The sequence below is a fragment of the Mustela nigripes genome, chromosome 17 (assembly GCF_022355385.1).
Source record: "Mustela nigripes isolate SB6536 chromosome 17, MUSNIG.SB6536, whole genome shotgun sequence".
Classification (NCBI taxonomy): domain Eukaryota; kingdom Metazoa; phylum Chordata; class Mammalia; order Carnivora; family Mustelidae; genus Mustela; species Mustela nigripes.
The window spans coordinates 1,576,867-1,596,852 of NC_081573.1; the positions used below are offsets into that span (position 1 = coordinate 1,576,867).

The window sequence follows — 19,986 nt, forward strand, 5'->3', positions numbered from 1 at the left end:
TGGATGTGCCTGGAGGTTGTGTGTGGGTGGCCTGGGGGGGAGGTTCTGCAATAAGGTTTGGTAACCAGTCTTTGTAGGAAACAATGCATGATGTATAGGTTTACAAAGAAGAGTCTAGTTCATCACTCACACAGGATAAAGGTACACGCTGAACTTACAGTCTACTCAGTTGGCCAGAGGGGTCAATGCTCGACTTCTCTATAAGTTAAAGAAATGTCCTATAGTTTTATTACGGCTGCAAATGGAAATTATTTCCTTCTATGGTGAGTAGGAAATTATTCCCTTCTGTTGATGAGAAGAAGGCAAACTGGGAGCAAAGCATATGCTGATCCCCCTGTAACCCCTCTAACCCCCACTCCCAGGTGGGATAGTGATATTCCTCAGGCACTCCTGACTGCCCTAAGGCTAAGGGAAGGAAAAACAAATAGCTAATTTAACACAGGTGACAGTTCACAAGACCACTGAGTTTCCTTCAGATTACAAATATCTTAGTGATTTACAAGAAAAAGCATTCTTATCCATAACTTTCAGAGGGAAACTCCCAACTCTCTTAATGTTAATGCTTTAGTAGATGGAAAGACATCTACTTAACTTGACAATGGCAGAGCCCAGAGTATTTTGTGGGTCCTCTTTAGAATATGAAAGTTCTTTAAAAAACCTATCTTCCTTTCCCTTATCTCAACTCCAAGTGCATGGGCTCCTTTTGCCTTTGGGTCTTGCCCCTCCCTGGGGGGGGGGGGGAGGGTTAATAAGACCATCATTTTTCACCAAAAACCTTTCAAGAATTCTTGCCCATGGGCTCTGGACCTCACCCCACCAATTCTCACCTACATTCCAAAACTCCATCAGAACCAGTCCCCGACTGAATTAAAGCCTAACTGGTAACCATTTCCTAGGAAAGTTGATTGTAAAGACTACATGTGTTTGAATGTCTCTTAGATCATGGTGGATTTCTGTCTTTACTGCTTTCTGTTTATGTCCTCTACTAACTACTTAAATTACAAAATTGGGTAATTTCCCATTGTAAAAATTTTCTAGTGTTTTCCATGGATTAAAAATCACAGGGCAATAATGCAGCCCTCGGGGCATGAGCGGCAAGGCATGGTATTTCCATCCATTCAACTGGTGTCCACTCACCAGGCACACTTCTGTAGGCTAGGATATGATGGCGTAGGGCAGTGACACCTGTATCCTTTCTACCTAGACTTTTTTTTTTTTTAAAGATTTTATTTATTTATTTGTCAAGGATAGAGGGAGAGAGAGCGAGCGAGCACAGGCAGACAGAGAGGCAGGCAAGAGGCAGAGGGAGAAGCAGGCTCCCTGCCGAGCAAGGAGCCTGATGTGGGACTCGATCCCAGGACGCTGAGATCATGACCTGAGCTGAAGGCAGCCGCTTAACCAACTGAGCCACCCAGGCGTTCCCCTACCTAGACTTTTATGGCTGGAATGCCTCTGTGGTAAGGCAGAATGGTAATCAATTGCGATTTTTGTTTGAGGGACACCATGTATTGCTTTTGACACATGGACACTCTGACATATCCTGCGTGGGACACCATCTGGGAGTCGGGGGATCTTGTTAAGGGGCCTCCTCTACTTCTCTAGGAGCATGGTGTTAGTCCCTAAGGACTCTCCCATGGGATACTTTTAAACCACTAGAAACCATGTGGGTTGCAAAATTTAAGAAAAGTACTGCATGGACTTAGTAGGATCTATCAGTTAGATCTCTTTGCAGGAAACTCAGAAAATACATGTAAGTACTCTGGCCCATCCCAGGCTTTCAGGGCTCTAAATCAGGGCATGAACCTAAAGGTCTCTTGCATAACATGTTTGATCATAAGCAGAACAGTAAACTTCACCCTGACCTGCTGGATGGTAATTCTCTAAGTAGGCCTCCTCCAAATAAACCCAGGTTATGGGAGGAAGGGGACTCTGACTCTCTCTCTCACTGTTCCTCCTCCTAATAGATGTGGGGGCTTCTCCCTCACTCATGGCCCATTTTAACGGCTCTGAATGGAGCCAGCTGTGGTTGGTCTTCCTCAGGATGGGACATCTTAATGGCATTCCCAAACAACTGCTGAAGCGCCCTTTGGTTTGGGGAAATTCCCTGTCATCTCTGGCCTGTCATGGACTGCCTAATTCCCCTTGTTGGTGGAAAATGCCAAGTGGATGATCTTGAGAACTGGAAACCCTCTCTCTGCTTTCTGGGAGCACTTCCCCTCCCCATCCTCTCATTTCTGAACCACCTTGGGTGGGGCCTGCATTACTGGCTCCTCTACTGGCCTCCCTGCCTCCAGCACCATTGGTTCCTCCTCCTCCTCCTCCTCCTTGTGAGGAGCAAAGAAGACCACCCCGTGGACTTGGCACTGCGCGGTTCAGATTTCCCACCAGTGTTCCAGGTAAAAATCGGCAATGGGGAGGTACTTTGTGGTTTAATTAAGATAGACATGTCTTTAAGGTTATTGGCATTAAATGTGAAACTTTTATCCTATTGGGTTTTGCTAAAGGTCAAATAAGCTCATGCTATACATATTCTGTTGCAGTTTGGTGGCAAAAGGATGCCTTGAAATGATGGTTAACCTTGTCTGTCGCAAAGTTTTCTTGGGCCATTGTTAAGAAAGATTTCAGTCTTTGGTAACCTGAAACTTTAGTTTTGCTTAGATGATAAATGGGATCGAATTCAGTGGACATCTAGTTTTATTTCAAATGAGATAAAATAGTAAAGCATTGAGTACTGAATGTAGGTCTGTGCTTTTGACTTTTTTTTTTTTCTTTTAAAGACTTACTTGCCACGCAGAGACACAGTGAGAGAGGGAACACAAGTGGGGTGGGGATTGGGAGAGTTAGAAAGGGAGAGGCAAGTGTCCCAGCAAGCAGGGAGCCCAATTTGGGGCTCCATCCCAGGACCCTGGGATCACAACCAGACTCAAAGGTTAAAGACAGCCACCCAGGTGCCTGTGTGCTTTTGAATTCTTACTGCAAAGGAACAAAGAATATTTGTCTCTGTCAGTAAACATTCTTTGTGCTTAACTGATTCATAAATTTGCCATCCAAAGAGTTCTGGTGTAACAGTTCACTGTTGATTACTACTCAATCTTCGCTGGAGACTAAGGTTTTGAAGAGCTAAATGCTGCTAAATGTAATTAAGAGTGATAGAAATAAGAAAAGTAACTCTATGCATAAGGAAGATTAGGGAATCTGAATACATTTTTCTTGAAGGCAGAAGAAGGTACTTTTATCCTGTTTTTTTTTTTTTTTAACATTTTATTTATTTGACAGAGAGATCACAAGTAGGCAGAGAAGAAGGCAGCGAGAGTGGGGGGAAGGACTCTTCCTGCAGGACTCACTCCCAGGACTCTGAGACCATGACATGAGCCAAAGGCAGAGGCTTAACCCACTGAGCCATCCAGGTGCCCTGGTACTTTTGTCTTAAACTGGTTATTTAGAGAAAAGTGACCTGGGAAAAATCTGAATGCAAAGGAAAAATTGTAGAAGGTTTTGAAAGGAAATCTTTGGAAAGGAATTTTATGTGTGGTCAGGACAGACTAAGACTGAAATGCATGGATTTTAAAATACATTAGTATAAGATTAAATGTGTGTTTTCCTTCTGTTAAAAAAGACAAAATTTTCTTGGATTATTATTCTGCTCTTTTTTTTTTTTTAAGATTTTATTTCTTTATTTGACAGACGGAGATCACAGGTAGGCAGAGAGGCAGGCAGAGAGAGAGTGAGAGAGGGAAGCAGGCTCCCTACTGAGCAGAGAACCCGATATGGGACTGGATCCCAGGATGCTGAGATCATGACCTGAGCCAAAGGCAGAGGCTTAACCCACTGAGCCACCCAGGGGCCCTATTATTCTGCTCTTGATGCAAAAATGTGAACAGTTGTTTTTGTCTTTCCCCACCTGGAAAAAAGTTTATCTGTTTTGCCTTTATCAGGTATTTAAGGATACCTAATCCTATTTAGGCCAGTGCTTGAAAACTTTCTAAGGTTTTAACAAACTCCTCCAAGATTTAAATTCTAAACAAAGTCTTGTTGACTAACTAGGCTTGTTTGCTTGGTGTGTTACCTCTGGTATAAGGTCATCATCACTTGATACTATGATTACTACTGAAATGTTCTGTCACAGAAGGAACGATTTCCTTGTTAATTATGATAATGAACTCTTATCAGATCATTAACAGTGTCCACTTCTGAGTTCTTGTCATTTCTAATTGTTGCTATTTTCTTGCAAAATAAGTTTCTTCTGCAAAGAGGTTCATATAAAGGACTTTTAGGACAAATACAGGTATTCAGTATCTGTAAGGTCACAACTGAAATGGGCAAGTATTTCCAGACCTAACTAAAAAAACTTCATTCAAATTAAATAAGAATTAGTAATATGGGGCTACATACCACAGCCAGCTCCCTCAGTGTGTTGGAAACCTTGTTTCCAAAATAACCTGGGTGGCTTAAGCTATCTGTAACCACCTTGCCACATGAAAGTATATAATGAGCCACTTCTCATGACCCCAGGGCAGCTCTTTCTGCCCACAGGTTCTGTCTTCTGACTTTAGTAAAACCTCATTTTTGCACCAGATACAGATTAAGAATTTTTTCTTGGCCATCGTTTTTGAGCCCTAATGTCTTTTCTACAGAGAGATGATACCCAACATTAAACTTTTAAGATCATAGAAAGTTGCCCCCAACGGATTGGCAAACCATTGTTGGATATGCATTTCCTATTCCCTGCGAATATATGCCCCTGTTTGAAATTCTATATCCTCCCTCCTCGTCCTGTCACAGTGGCACAGAAGCTCCAGTCACCTGTCTCTAGCTTCATGTCCTTCGGCTTCCCATAATTAAGATTTTTTTTTTTTTTTTTTTTTAGTTTCCTTAACTGTCTTACATAGCTTTCATTATTAACAGCTCAAAAAACTCAGAATGGAGCTAGAAAACCAAGTTTTCCTCTCCTAAATTCACTTCTGTTGTATGACCCGACCTCCACATTTTAGACCCCAAATCTAATGTGAACACGGAGCTGGGGATCAAGAGGAACAGCAGCCTCATCGCTTCGCCGGCGAAGGAGACCTCAGCAGGTCAGGCCGGCAAACCTGCAGTGCACCCGGAAGAAGGGGCTGGAGCTTGTAGGGCAATAGAGAATGTCACCAGTCTCCGCAGGAATTGTGCCGGTGCTTCCCTCCCTGTTCACCATGTTGTCAGGGCGGAACCAGGTTCCTGAAACAAAGAAAGGCTGAGAAAGGGAGAGGGGAGGTTTGGAGAGGAGAGGGAAAGTGTCATTTAGTTTGAAATCGAGTCTCCCTGAAGCATTAATGCAGCCATTTTCATTTCTGTTCAGCTTGATGTTCTGAAGTGGTTTCCATTTCAGTCACCAGGACAGCTGTAGGAAGACCACTTCATATGTTCCAGTGAGAAACTTTTTGGTATTTTTTAGAATGGGTAAAATAACAAAAAAAGGCTAAAAGATGAGATTTCATGGAGAATGTTGAGGAATCCGAATTCTCCTATATTGCTGATGGTATGGTAAAAGTACATTCAGTTTGGAATACTACTTTGGAGTTATATATGAAAATAAATATTTACAAAATAAGGGGAGCATTTTGTCCCCCTAAAATATATCTTTGGCCTAAGGATTATATTATGCTGGTATTTTAAAGGAAGGGTAAAGGAAAAGCTCTGAAACCCAGAATGTTTCCCTTTGTGAGACTTTGCACTGATAAGGGAAGACATCACTTGTAAGGGTGCCACCCTCTGTGTGGCAGAAAGATGGAGGAGGTGTCAGTCTCCAGACTGATCACTGGAGAAGCCATGGAGATAAATGTGGTCACATCCACAGTCTTGGTTTCCCTGCTTTGCGTGCTCTCCTTCCCAGCTGCTTCCCAATAGCATCACTGTGGAGACCAAGAAAAACAAGACTGCACCCACCTCGGGTGTAGCCCTGAGGTAAGTACAACCATCTTGACGAAGCAAAAGCTGGCTCCTTGCGCCCCCTCTCCACCTGCTCCGCTCCCCTCGACAGTATGTGTGAACAAAAGCTTAACTTGCAGAAATCACAATCCTGCAAGGCCAGAGTCTCCGTCGGTTTACAAATGTCCTAGAGATTTACAACAAAGAAAGTTAAGTTTCTTCTAAGCCTAAATCTCTCTAACAAGGACGCTTGATAAGAGGAATGTGGCATTCCACTGATGAAGTCCCGGAACCTAAGTCAGGTTCGGTGGGGTGAGGTTCGGAGCCGACGGCTAAGAAAGAATTCTTAGACATCTCTGGTGCAAAAAGGTGGTTTATTAAAGCTCGGGGACAGGACCCATGGGCAGGCGGAGATGCAGCTGCCCCGGGTTGTGAGGGATGGCAGGTTCCAGGTACCCAGCGGTTGGGGGAAGGTGAGGGGAAGGAAGGTTTCCACGGAGTTTTCATATGCTAAAGAGGGCCTACAAGGTGCGAGGATTCCTGAGGCCTACTGGAGGCCTTGCCCTTGTGGATTGATCAATGTCTTTAGGCCAGCCATTAACATCAAGATAGTTGGGAGACTTTTTGGTGTGATGTCATAATCCTGCTATCAATCGTCTTTGTTAGTGAGATTTAGGACATTTGTAAGCCAAGGGAGACTCCTGTCTTGCAGGATTGTGATCTCTGCAAGTTAACTATTTGCTTATTGTTCATGGCAGTCATGGCTGCCTGAGGAATGTTAAACATATGACTGAGGGGGAGCCGATGGAGAGGGGGTGCAAGGTGCTAGCTTTTGCTTTGTCTTTAGTCAGCCTCGTGCTCCCTCATCACCACCATGAAACTCCCAGTTGTCTTCCTGTTAGTGCCTCATTATAGAGGAAAATGGCCTTGGCTTGATAATATTGAGGCCTCCAATATCCTGACAGTCTTCTTTACCCTGATAGCCCTTCTGAACATCCCCTTTGTCCTCACCCACCACCGAGTCCACCCCTACTCTGCCTTTAAAAACTCTGGAACTGGTTCAGCGTCCAAGTCCCTACTCGGCTGTGTGGGGTATACTTGGGCCCAAGCTTAAGCATGTCAAATAATCCCTCGTGCAATTGCATCGGTGTCCTTGGTGGTCTCTCAGATGTGAATACTCGGGCATAACAATCACCGGTGCAGTTTCAAGAAGAATCTTACCTGCTGCCCCTCCCCCTCACATTCTACCCATTCATTTGGTGGAAACAACAGTGTAGTGTTACTTAAGGGCTGCAGGAGTCCTCAGTGAGGCCAGGAGGTGGGGTTATTTCCTTAAATTTTTAATTTTTTTTCTGAGAGTGGAGAGCAGGCTTTGGTCCACGGGGAGGTAGCCAGGTCTCTGCTGCGTGAGTCTGGAAAGGTCAGGCCCATGGAGCACCCTGTTCCTTGGCTGAAGCTGAATTTGTGGGCATTTGGGGGGAGGCAAGGCCCCCTGAAAGCTGAGAAGGAAAAGCCAAAGATTAGTCTCGCGGTAGGAGCTCATTTGAATAGCTCCTGACACAAAGGACAAGGAATTTGGGTCATTTCTGCGTTTCAGTGTCCTGCCTTCAGGGAAGCAGTTTTGATAAGAGAAATCCGTGTTCTCAGGAGGCTGACCCTTCCAGCGGGGAATCCTAATTCTGCCTCGGGCCCATTCCGGGTCCCCCCCCCCGCCCCCCCGCTGTCCTGCCGGCCATGACCATGAGAATGGCACAGATGAGGAAGTAAAAGTGCTAAAGCTCCCCTCTTTGTGCCCAGGGCTCAGACCCTGGGAGAACGGTCACCCTCCTCTGTGCCCGCTGGTGTTAAGTTAACTCCAATCCGCAAGGTCTCCGAGGGCTGCAAAGTTCCTCAGCCAGGATCCAGCCCGGTCCTAGAACAGTTTCCAGAAGGGCAAGCTCTGTTGGTGGCTTTAAGGGCATTTTCTCCTGATGCTGCTGTGATTTCTCCGCAGATACCTTGTGGGAAAGAAATCCAGGGGACGAAGGGAAAGGAGAAATGACCAGTTCTCAGGTAAGCCTGGTGTCCCAGGAGAGGCCGTGTCATGTTTTCCTCCTGAAATTCCTCGCTTTTAGAAATTGCAAATGTTAGTTCCTGTAGTTCTGATGTTTCTCCCTTCTGTTTTCGCCTGATCTGAAGATCTTTCCAGAAATGATCTTCAAGGCCAGGTCTTCAGAACCCTTCTCCCCTGTATCCCAGAGCCTTCTCTCCTAAGTCTCCAACCTGCCTTATAATAGGACAGCAGCAGCTGTCACTGGGAGTTAAAGTCCTGAAAGCACTGAAAATAGTTTCTGAGTGATAGACGCACGTGGGCGGGGGGCTTCGTCTGAGATTCCTGCTGCTGCTGAGGTCTGGTCCGGGCGGTCAGTGAGGGAAAACCTTTCTCCTTTAGGCCCCATGTGCTTGCTTTTCTCAGCGCTGTGTAGCCCAGGGGTCAGGAAATCAAGAAATAACCTCAATAAATTTGTGTCCAGAATAACTCTAGATGTTCTCTGAGAGAAAGTGTGGGAAGGGGCAGTTCTTGAGACTTGCTCTTTAGAATGTGAAGTAGGTATTTTATGTAAAATACACTAGAGTGGAACCTGGGGGTTCAGTCAGTTAAGCCTCAAGACTGTTGATTTTCCCCCTGGGCCACAATCTCAGGGTTCTGGTGATGAAGTTCTTGAACCTAGATGAGGTTTAGTGGGGTGAGGTCTGGAGCCGATGACCGAGAAAGAATTCTTAAGACGTCTTTGGTGCAAAAAGGTGGTTTATTAGAGCACGGGGATAGGACCCATGGGCAGACGGAGATGCTGTGCCAGGTTGTGAGGGATGGCAGGTTATGTACCCTGCGGTTGGGGGAAGGTGAGGTAAAGGGGGTGATGTTAGTCTCTAAGGAATTTTGGAAGCAAGGTCTCCAGGACCTTGAGGGGCTAGCTATTGTAGGGAGAAAGGTTATTCATTACTAGTAGTAAAAATCTTCTTGTGAGACCCTTTAGATGTGTATCAGTGGGCCATATGCTTGGGAATGATTCTTGACTTGCTCTTGAACTAGAAATATAGTTTCACATTTCTCCTATCAAGTGTCCTTGTAGGTGAGATTTGGGTTTAGAAGAAATTTAACTTTATTTTGGGCTTGAGGAACTGAGTTATTGGCCTCTGGAAATTGTGCTATTGTTAGATAGCTTCTTTGTTGTAAATCTCTAGGACATTGGTAAACCAAGGGAGACTCCTGTCTTGCAGGACTGTGATCTCTGCAAGTTAACTATATGTTTTTCTTTTAGGGCAGCCAGAGGTGCCTGAGGAATGTCACACATATTACTGAGGGGAGTGAGTGGAGAGGGGGTGCAAGGTGCCAGCTTTTACTTTGTCCTCAGCCAGCCTCCTGCTCCCTCATCACTGGGATGAGCTCTTTCTTTGGCTGCAGGCTCAGCTGGGAACCGCCTTGAGATTCTGTCCCTCTCCCCCTGGCCCTTGCACTAAAGTATAAATGAATCTGTAATTAAGATTATGCTGCCTCATAGGGGACATGGAGAGACTCTTGTCTAAATGTGGTGTCTCTGCTGGTCAGGTGGGGGCCCCCAAACCCGGGTCCATGATTGGGGTGGAGGAAGTCACGTGGGCTTGAAGAGTTCACCTGAGGCAGAACCACGCTCTTTGCAGTTCACAGAATATCCTGCAGGAGGCAGGAGGCAGGTGGCAGAGGAGAGAGAGGCTCTGTGCAAGGAGCAGTGGGTGTGGTGGGGGCTCTTTTTAGTGCGGGAAGGTGAGGAGTTAGGGGGCTCATGGAAGTTTCCCTCTTCTGGGCACTGTCCCTGGTTGTCAGTAGCTCATTGGTTAGTTTGGGCCTGTGGCTCCTTTGAGGTGAGTCCCCAGTGGGCCTGTCTGGGTTCAGCAAGGGGGTCACTGGGGCCCGCTCTCCATGCCTTTCCTTAAGTCCCCTTGCCTTAAAGCAGCTCCTACAGAAACTGTAGGTGATTGAACTGTATATATATCCTCTATTTTCATAATGAGATTCCTATTTTGAATTCCTGTTTCCAGACCACAAAAAAAAAGTACCAGTGATGGTGTGTCCTTGGTTGTGCCTTGGCACCGAGATCATTTTCTTTCCTATGCTTGGTGTGAACTGGATTTATTGTCTCGCTGCTCTTTGCAAGATCACTCCCCTGCTATGTTCACAATTTCTCTCCCAGTCATTTGTAGGGAACGTGGATGTACTTAGCAGTACGCAGAGATCATCACAGTTCAACTGGAAATACCATTGTCTGAGTTTCTCTTGTTTGTAGCTTTTTTTCTTTTTTTAAGAATTATTATTTGAGAGAGAGAGGCTGAGAGTGCACATGAGCAGTGGTAGAGGGGGACAGGGAGGAGTAGACTCCCCGCAGAGCGGGGAGAACAATGTGGAGTTCCATCCCAGGTCCCTGGAAATGGGACCTGAGCTGAAGGTGGACGCTTTAACCAAGTGCCCTTGATCGTGGATTCTGAGAAAAACCAAGTCAAAAGAGGTGTGCATAACATTAAATTTCCTTCCACTTGGCACCATTGATAAATACCTGAGTAGGGAGAGTAGGACATTCTTCCTGGAATTCACAACTGCCTTCACATATGTTCATGTTTAATTAGAGGAGAAAAGCAACCTTAGCTTCTCAGTAACCAGAGTTCCAGGATTCTGAGAGTCCTACTTAACATAAGAAAATCCTTTTGGAATCTTCTTTATCTCTTTCCCCCAAATGCATGTTGGCCATCATCCTTCATCCTGATACAGATCTGCAGGGTCCTCCATCCAAGGTTTCACTCAACAGTAGTCACTTACTACTTACTAGTAGTAAGTAGTCACTTACACTAGTCACTTACTACTACTCATCATCACACCAGCTGGGTACTCAAGGTCCTGGAACCTTGCTTTCAGCTTCCTTCATGATGGCTGCACTCCTGAGCCACTCACCATTTTAGTGCAGACTGAGTTCCAGCTCACACTCCAGTGCAGCGCCTCTGACGCATGGGGTTTGTGCCTGTACATCATCAGGAAGACCACAGCTTTGACACCAAAGACATCTCAGGAATTGTTTCTTCATCATTCACTCCCGCACCTCAAGATTTCACATCGGAAATATCTCATGATTCCTTCTGGAACATTGGTTCTTCTCCTGCATGCCAGCAGTGTTCATTGGACAAGGAGCGCTCTCACCTCTCTGTAGTTGGTAGGGTTGACTTCTCGGAGTGGAGGTTGTCAATCAGTCCTGCCCTCTGTCTCCTGGGTTTTTCTTTTATTTCACATTCATGTCCTGGAGCAGGGAAAGTCAGGTCTTGGGTTTAGCTGGTGACATTAACTCCCACTTTCATACTAGGGACCATCGTGAAGTGTGTCAATGGCCACTTGGTGACTGTGGTATTTATTGCAGGGACAGCTGACCTTCAAGGATGTGGCCATAGAACTCTCTCAGGAGGAGTGGGGACACCTGACCCACACTCAGCGGCAACTGTACAGGGATGTGATGTTGGAGAACTACGGACACCTCTGCTTCTTGGGTGAGGAACACTCCTTCTAGATTCCCCAAACCACACTCTGGGTTTTCTGCTTCCTGTGAAGATTGTCTTTTGGACCATTTCTGTTTGAATAACTGGAATTCAGATCCAGACAGAGAGGGGAGTGAGGAGGGGTTTGAGAAAAGCCATCATCATGTGTCCTTTTCATCTTTAGCTTCTCAAGGTAATACCCCCACTTCTGTAGATGAGTTGCAATTCTAAACACTTAGTGGCAGAGAATGGTGCTGCTCACATGTTAAACTGAAATTTCCCCTTCTTACTATGTCTATTGCTTGGAAGTGCAGGTCAGGTTGTGAACATTGGAAATGCCTCCTCTGTGTTCTAAAGGGACTGTTGGGCAACAGCTTTTGGAAATCATTTTCTAGAATTGTACAATATCCTCTCTTCTGTGCTGAACACAATCCTGATGGAAAGTTAGAATCTCTGGCGATACTCATTTTCCTTTTCTCTCATAAACAGGTCTCAATGTGTCAAAGCCAGACCTGATCACTTTTTTGGAGCAAGAGAAGCAGCTCTGGGATATGAAGAGAAAGGAAACCAAAGGCTTCCATCCAGGTAGGTGAGGATAAATGAGGCAGATGACAGAAGGGAGGCCCAAGTCTGAAGGAGGAACATAGACCTTAAGCTATGGTGCCACTAGCTGTCCTTGAATGAAAATCAGTTGGAGACATGCCTGGTTTTATTTCTCTTATGCTCCCAGAGGGACATCTACTCTCCCACATTATCAAGTTCTTGCATCCTATAGGGATTCTCCTTCAGCTCCAGTGATGGTCTGCCACATCCACAGGAAGGGCCAGGAGACTCTCCTTGGAGGGGGAAGCCCCCCCCCGCCCCAGTCTGAGAGCTTCTCCATTGCTTTGAGGGCCCTGGGGAAAGCATCATGTTTCTGAGGACCCGTATGGTATGGCCTTTGTCAGTTCTGGCTTTCATCATGAGACAAGTAGGTCAGGGTAATTGTATACACACTGGGTTTTGGTGCAGAAATTCCAAGAATACTGGAGACAGATTTCTAATGTTTTCTGGCTTATGCTTTCTAATGTTATGAAGGCTTTAATCTTATTCTTATAAAACTGACATTTAGTAACTGCATCAGATAACAAGCCACCTCCCTAAAATGAGACAATGTGCAGTTCTATTTCCCCTCTCTGTGTTCATTCCTCAGTGGTGAAATAATGCAATGTCTCTGTTTCCTAGCTGCCTCACATAAAGAATGTTATTGGGGAACTAGCACATTTAGAACTCAGTACTTGGAACCTTTAAGAAAGTCTCACTTACTATGTAAGTCAAAAAAGGATAAACTTTATGCTTTTTGCCAATAAAATTATGTGTATTTGATTGTGTTTGTGTATCATTCATACATGCTCTGATTCCTACTGTTAATTTTTCTCCCTGGGGAGTGGTGAGTGAATGTTATACTATGTCTAGGTGAGTTGTCATCAACATAGAATTAATTTCATCATGTATTTGTGGGTGAATTGTTTTCTTTCAGCATGAGAGAAAAGAGTTTGTGGAATTAAAAGTAACTTAGAGGTAAAACAACGCTTTTGAATCTCAATATTGTAATTGCACACAAAACACTTCTTCTTGTCTCCACCCCTGCACCCACTTTGTTAACCGATGTCACAAATTCTAATATTTATGTTGTGTAGTTTATGACGTACATGAACGATTTTTATACTTCTTTAAAGACAAAATTCTGTGGCAGAAATAAATGTGACCTAGGTAATTCCAACACTACAGGTTTGTATAACTGTCTAAATACTTATGTTTAGTGGAGAACTTTAGGATCCCATCTGGTTCAGTTTCTGGGTAGAATCCTTTTATTTCATTGAGAGAGCGTTCCTTCAATGGTTCTTGTAGGACAGGTCTACTGGTAAATGTAGAGGGGTCTTTACTTGGGAATGTCTTCATTTCTACATCTGTGGAAAAAGAGTTCTGCCTGGTAAAGTATTCTTGGTGGTATTTTTCAATCTTCTAGTAGCTGAGTGAGTACATTATGCCGGCCCCATTCTTGTTGGGACTGCTGGGAATCCCACACTGCTTTTCTAGGAGCTCTTCACAAAGTGAAGTGCATTTGTCATGCTGTTTCAAAAGTCTCTTTTCATCTTTGATATTTGATGGATTAATTATAATTTATCACTGGCTCATTTCTTGACATTTATGCTACTTAGAATTTAGCAAGCTTGAATTGTCTATTGTTTCCACATAGGTCACCCTCATCTCCTTATGGGGTCCCCTTAATGTGCATATTGGACCACTCGTCGGTGTCCCACGAGTCCCTCAGACTCTCTCCTTTTCCACCTATTTCTTTGGTCCCCTCCGTAGTGAATTTAGAAAAAGTGTTTTTAAGAGTTCTGATTCTTTCTTCCGCTTCATCAAGTCTGTTGCTGATCCCTTAGTGTATTTTTAAATTCAGTAATTGTACTCTGGGGCTCTCAGTTTCTGGTTCCTGGATGTTACACTTTTTGTCTCTCTGGGTTTACATTTTGGTCATGATTCGTTTTCCGGATAACACTTGGTTACCTGTTGTCTTCTCTTTTTCCTCCATGTGGATTTTTATCATTATAATTTGAGGTGCTTGCAGTTTGTTGTTGCTGTTGTTTTGGTCTGGTTTGCTCTGGTTTTGGTGTAGTTTGGTGGTGTTTGTTTGTTTGTTTGTTTTGCAATGTATGGGTCTTTATTAACTTAGGGCCAGTTTTGGAGATTTATTTTGTTCCTCTGATTGGAACATAGTTTTCTTTTTCTTTGAATGTGTTGTGATCTTGGAGTAGTATTTAGGAAATTAAAAAAAAAAAAAAGTCTAAGGGCCTAGGATTATAGACTTGTTTTCTTCAGGAGAACACTAATAATAGCAGTTCTGGGTTCTGTCACACATGTCCCAGGCATTTGTCAAGTCTGCGTTCCTGTTATTTCCCAGTTTCAGGAAGAGGTGTTACTACTTTAGAATGAGTGATCCCTATCCCTGACTCTCTCTTTGCCTTCAGCTCTGTTGTCTCTTCCTTGTTTGAGCAGGAGCTCACCTGTCTGAGTAGCCTCCACACTGCCTCTACAGGTGCCCTGATTCCCTCTCTGTTTCCTGTGTCAGGCATGTGAAAAGGAGTCAGGTTTAGTAATGAATAAAGGAAATGTGTGTTGTGTATGTTGTGTGTTGTGCATGTTGTGTATGTGTGTCCAGACAGTAACATGACCACAAGCACCGAGGGTTTCTGAGAGTGCCTTCTGTGGGGATAACTCAGGGTTGACCTGTGACTTGGTTCCTGCAGAGGTTGTGCAAATTGTCCCGGGTCAGAATCACCAGGAGCACTTGTAAATCTTGGATCGCTGTGCCCAGGCTTACATTACTGTGTCAGTAGCTCTGGGGGCAGCCACCAACCTTTCCTTTCTTACCCCATCTCAGGTGGCTGTGTAGGGACTAGACCTTGAGAACCTATATCTTGGGACACATTCATAGTAGTGTTCTTCAGGAAAAGTAGTAGCCCATGTGTAATGTAGTGAGATACACAGGTGTGTAGTCTTGGTTCTCCAGTCATGAAAGTGGACTGGTGTGTGTTGGGCCTTTCCTGTGTTGTACCTTGGATGCCTGACCTTTGTGTCTACTTCTGAGTATTCAACTAGGAAACCACTCTGGCTGCCTATGTGTGGTGTGGGCTGGAATGTTCACTTTGAAGTGTCCGTTCATGGAAGCTGTTCTGTGTGAGGACCGCTGAGTGAACCATTGAGTGTCAAAGAGAAAAGGAACAATCCAAACATGGGTCACCTTCTAGAAGGGCATATGTACTGTGTGCTTCCTGTTCCTGTGTAGGGCACCCAGATTCAAACCCTGACTTGACCAATAGTGAGAGGTTCCCTATACCTTCCTTTATCTACGTGATTTCTTTGTGTTAGAAGACAATAGTATTACCACTGACCCATAAACTCTAGAACATTGAATACATTAATAGCAGATACAGCATCAGTAACTGTGAGACAGACATTGTATGCACTGTGCAGAAGAATGTGTCAGATAATAGTGAATTTTTTTTTTAATTTCTCTTGATCTTAGGAAAAATTTTTTTAAACCATACCACAGAAATGGAATCCCTTGTGTTTCTCTGAACACATCATTATATTTAAAATTTTAGCCAGAAATGTATTAGAAATTAACATATTCTGTGGTTTCTTTCGTGATTGAGCTTTTCTATTTTTATTTCCCCTCTTGGCTAATAAAGTGAAATGTATTCTTAAAATTTGTATTATGCTTTTCATTTCCCTACACAAATAATTTTAAGATTTTGTTTCTTTATTTGAGAGAGGGAGAGAATAAATACAAGTTAGGGGAGGGCCAGAGGCAGAGAGACAAGCAGACTCCCCACTGAGCATGGATCCCAGGCAGGGCTCTTACCCAAAACCCTGTACCAGGACCCAGTTTTTAGTCAGAAGCTTAACTGAATGAGCCACCCAGGCTTCCCTACACAATTCATGTCTTGATATAGATTCTCGTGGCCATGATCTTGTATCAGACTTCTCTGTTGTTTTATCTTTATGTCTTCCCCCTCTAGTGGTGTTAGCAGTCTCCCAGGACCGCACACCCAATGTCAGTTGTGATGTCAAAGATCTTCCATGGGCCTCTGTGCTCAGACCAATGATTATTTCTCTTTTCCCATAAAAGACATGCCTCCAGGAGCTGGGCAGTTGCCATAAGCTTTGTGGTGCAGGCTGTGCCTGCAGTCATGGCAACCTGATAGATGTTGTACCACTGTCGCTCTTTACTTCACTGGAGATAGGATAAGTTCTACAGCTTTTATTGCCAGACAGGGGAGCTTAGGCAACTCACTGGAGATTCCCTGTAATGTAGTCTGACTCACACTGACAGCCTTGGGTGAAAGATTTCTGACATGACATTGAATGCACACTTCTTTGTTAGGTTGACAGAGTGGCCAGTGATGTGTCCCTGATGGCACAGTGTGCATCTTGGGGGTCTTACAGACCTTCACAAGTGGCCCTATGGCTAATTATTGGAAGCATCTTAAAGTCAAACCTTCCAGATACATTGACTTTGTGATCTACACTGCATTTGACTGTATATCACTGCCAGGTGAGCAGCAAAAGATCATGAAGGAAAATGTATTGGTTGCTGTTGTGGATACCCCGAATCATACATTCATATATATGCCTTCTACAGTCTTGTCACTATTCCTTGAAGTCATGTAGTGATGTCATGATCTGCGCGAGCATTTCCTTGGTTGATGTTTTAGTAATACTTGTCATTCCACACATTTGTGTATAAAAAGCTTGGGAATATAATGAACGCATCTGGCTCTTGGGTAGAGGACAGATGAGTTTATTGTACAGGAAAACATGTTTCTTTCTGTGACAAAGGACTAGGTAGATATATTGGATGTTCCTTGACGATACTAGGGTTTCCTATGCTCAGAGTCTCATAGAAGTGACTCAAACCCACCTCATGTGCAGTGTCTCCCGGTATCAGTTGCGGGTGCGCAAATGGCCAGTGGAATTAGTGTGATGAAGACCTTTATGATGTTTGCTGAGTCACAAGTCATAAGATGCTTAGACTTTGATCTGGGAACCTTTTGTCATCTGCCAGGATTGGGAAATGGTTACAGGCCACCTGGTCAGTTTAGAATGTGTGTCATCTTGGGCTTTTCATATTCTTGGGATTATCCATGGACTTTACTCAAAACAAAACATTCATGAGTGTGTTTCTTGTTTGTTCATTTACATTTACATTACATTACATTACATTTGGGATACATTTACATTACATCAATTACATTACATTTGGGATAGAACAAGGAGGGCACTGGGGTACTCCTGGAGAGAATGCTAGCAAACAACCTGGGGGCTCACAGCATGGAAATAGCCATCTGAAGAACACCTGGGGTGCACAGTGGGGAGAATATTCAGTAGTCTAGGAGCACATTCCTGAGAGGAAACATTCAGTGATATGTGGCTCCCAGAACATGGGAGTTGGATGACACCATTTCCCTCTCCCATCCTGTAGCATAAAGCAGAGCCCCACTCAGGGAGGACACTGGCTGGCTGCTTTGTTTGCACCAGGCCCCACCCCCCTGTGATCTGAGGGGACTGTTCTTTTCCATGAGGCTTGTCTCAGGCTCAGCAAGGTCAGCCCCTGTCCAAATCAGGTCTCCTGATCAAGGATTCTGCAGGGCGACAGTCCTGGTGGAGTTGATGTCAGGTCTTCTTTCACAAGCAGAGCAGAGCTCACCTAGTTCAAACTGGCCACATTCAGGCCAGGGACCAAACACTGCCCGTAGCAGGCAAGGAGAGTCCCAGCAGACCCCTTGCCTGAAGGATACAAAGGAGACATTGTTGAGTTTTCTAATAGAAGAAGTTAGAGAGTTAGACAAAAGCCAAGATGAAAGGATTTATCCCAAACCCAGAAGGTAAGGCCAGGGCCAGAGAAGCAATGGAAACAGTAGTAAGGAGCTTGATGGAGAATTTAAGGCAGCAATCATAAGGATACTCAAGGAGTTGAGAAAATAGTGAGAACTTGACTACAGGGATAAGAGTTAAAAAAAAAAAAAAGTTGGTTGTCTGGGTGGTTTACTCTGTTAAACCCCAGGCTATTGGTTTCCCAGGGTCCTGGAATCCAGGCTCAAGTCTGCCTCTGCACTCAGTGTGATGCATACATGTGATTTCATCTCTCTCTAGCTCCCACCCAAACTCTTACGGCCCCCATCCCCCAGTATATGTCTTTTTAAAAATCAAACTAAGGTGAACAATGCAATAAGCTAGATTAGAAATAGGTTTGATGTTAAGAGAAGGCTGGAAGAAACAGAAGAATGACTTTGTCACATAAAAGGCAAAATGAAGGGAAATACTGAATCGAAACCAAAGGAGGGAAAAGAATCATGCAACATGGGATTTAAAAAAAAAAATTTATTTATTTGACAGACTGATCACAAGCAGGCAGAGAGAGAGGTGGGAAAGCAGGCTCCCTGCCGAGCAGAGAGCGCTATGCAGGGCTCAATCCCAGGACCTTGGGATCATGAGCTGAGCCAAAAGTCAGAGGCTTAACCCACTGAGACACCCAGGTTCCCCTAACACAAGATTTATTTAAGGAGCTCATTGACACCATTGAAATTAGTAAGATTCCCAGGTCTAGGGCTTTTCTGTGCTTGAAGAGTATTTCTTCTAAATTCAACCCTCATGCTTCTTACTGGTCTAAGATAATTTCCAAATTCTTTGGTTCAAGGTTAGTAATTCATTCTTAATAATTTGTCTTTTTTAGGCATTATCTTTCTTTTGTTCTAAATTACCCTAATGTTTTTGTTTTTGTTTTTTTATGATTTTGTTTATTTTGGGTGCCTGGGTGGCTCAGTGGGTTAAAGTATCTGCCTTCAGCTCAGGTCATGATCCCTGGGTCCTGGGTTCGAGTTTCACATTGGGCTCTCTGCTCGGCAGGGAGCATGCTTCCCCCTCTCTCTCTCTGCCTGCCTCACTGCCTACTTGTGATCTCTGTTAAATAAATAAATAAAATCTTTATAAGACATAAAAATATTTTGTTTATTTGACAGAGACCTAGCAGGAGAGGGAACATAGGTACGGGGAATGGGAGATGGAAAAACAGGTTTCCTGTTGATCTTGGAGCCTGAGCAGGTCTGGATCCCCATATGGGGACTCCATCCCATGACCATGGGATCCTTGACCTGAGCTGAAGGCAGAGGCGCCCTGTATTTGTTATTATATAGTAGTTTGTGGGATTTAGAGTTCTACCACTTTTATTTTTGATCAAAATGGGCATTACTTTCGGTGTTCCTGTTAGTATTAATGTGCTATTTATTTCAGATTTTTCTTTGTAGTTTTCATTCCTATACTAAGTTTCTTTTAAAAAATATTTTATTTATCTGACAGAGAGATCATAAGTAGGCAGAGAGAGGGGGGGAAGCATGCTCCCTGCCGAATAGAGAGCCTAATGCGGGACTCGATCCCAGGACCCAGGGATCATGACCTGAGCTGAAGTCAGAGTCTTAACCCATTGAGCCACCCAGGCATTCCTCTCTACTAACTTTCATCTAATTGTTTCCTTTTTTAGTTCTTCTGGTAGAAATTAAGTTGCTTGTTCCAACATTTTTGTTACCTGTATTGTATAACATAACAAAAATGAAAAGCAAAGTGTACTCAGGAAACTGGCAGAAATAAACAAATAATGACCAAAACCAGTAAAAAAATTAAGGTGACTTTTACGGATTTCTGTAATCATGCCATGTGTGAACAGAGATAGTTTTTACTGTTTCTTGTTTAGTTTAGATTCCTTTACTATATTTATGGTTGCATAATTGTTCTGAATAGAGAATCCAGTACTCGACTCAAAGGCAGTGGTGGGGTCAATTCATTATCTGCTGATCATAGAGGAGAAGCTTGCAGACTGTCCCTACTGAATAGGTTTCAGCTTTTCATACACCTGCGGCATTCATTAGGTTAGGGTTTCCTTCGTTCTCTAGGTTTAGTGTTTTTAGCATGACATGTTGTCCAATACTCCCATATTTGTATTCT

The 19,986-nt window shown here is 44.0% G+C and overlaps 1 pseudogene; it reads left to right on the forward strand.

Annotated features, from left to right (window-relative positions):
- LOC132005827 (zinc finger protein 91-like) overlaps positions 1–19,986 on the forward strand; it is a 66,460-nt pseudogene that overhangs the window by 43,355 nt on the left and 3,119 nt on the right.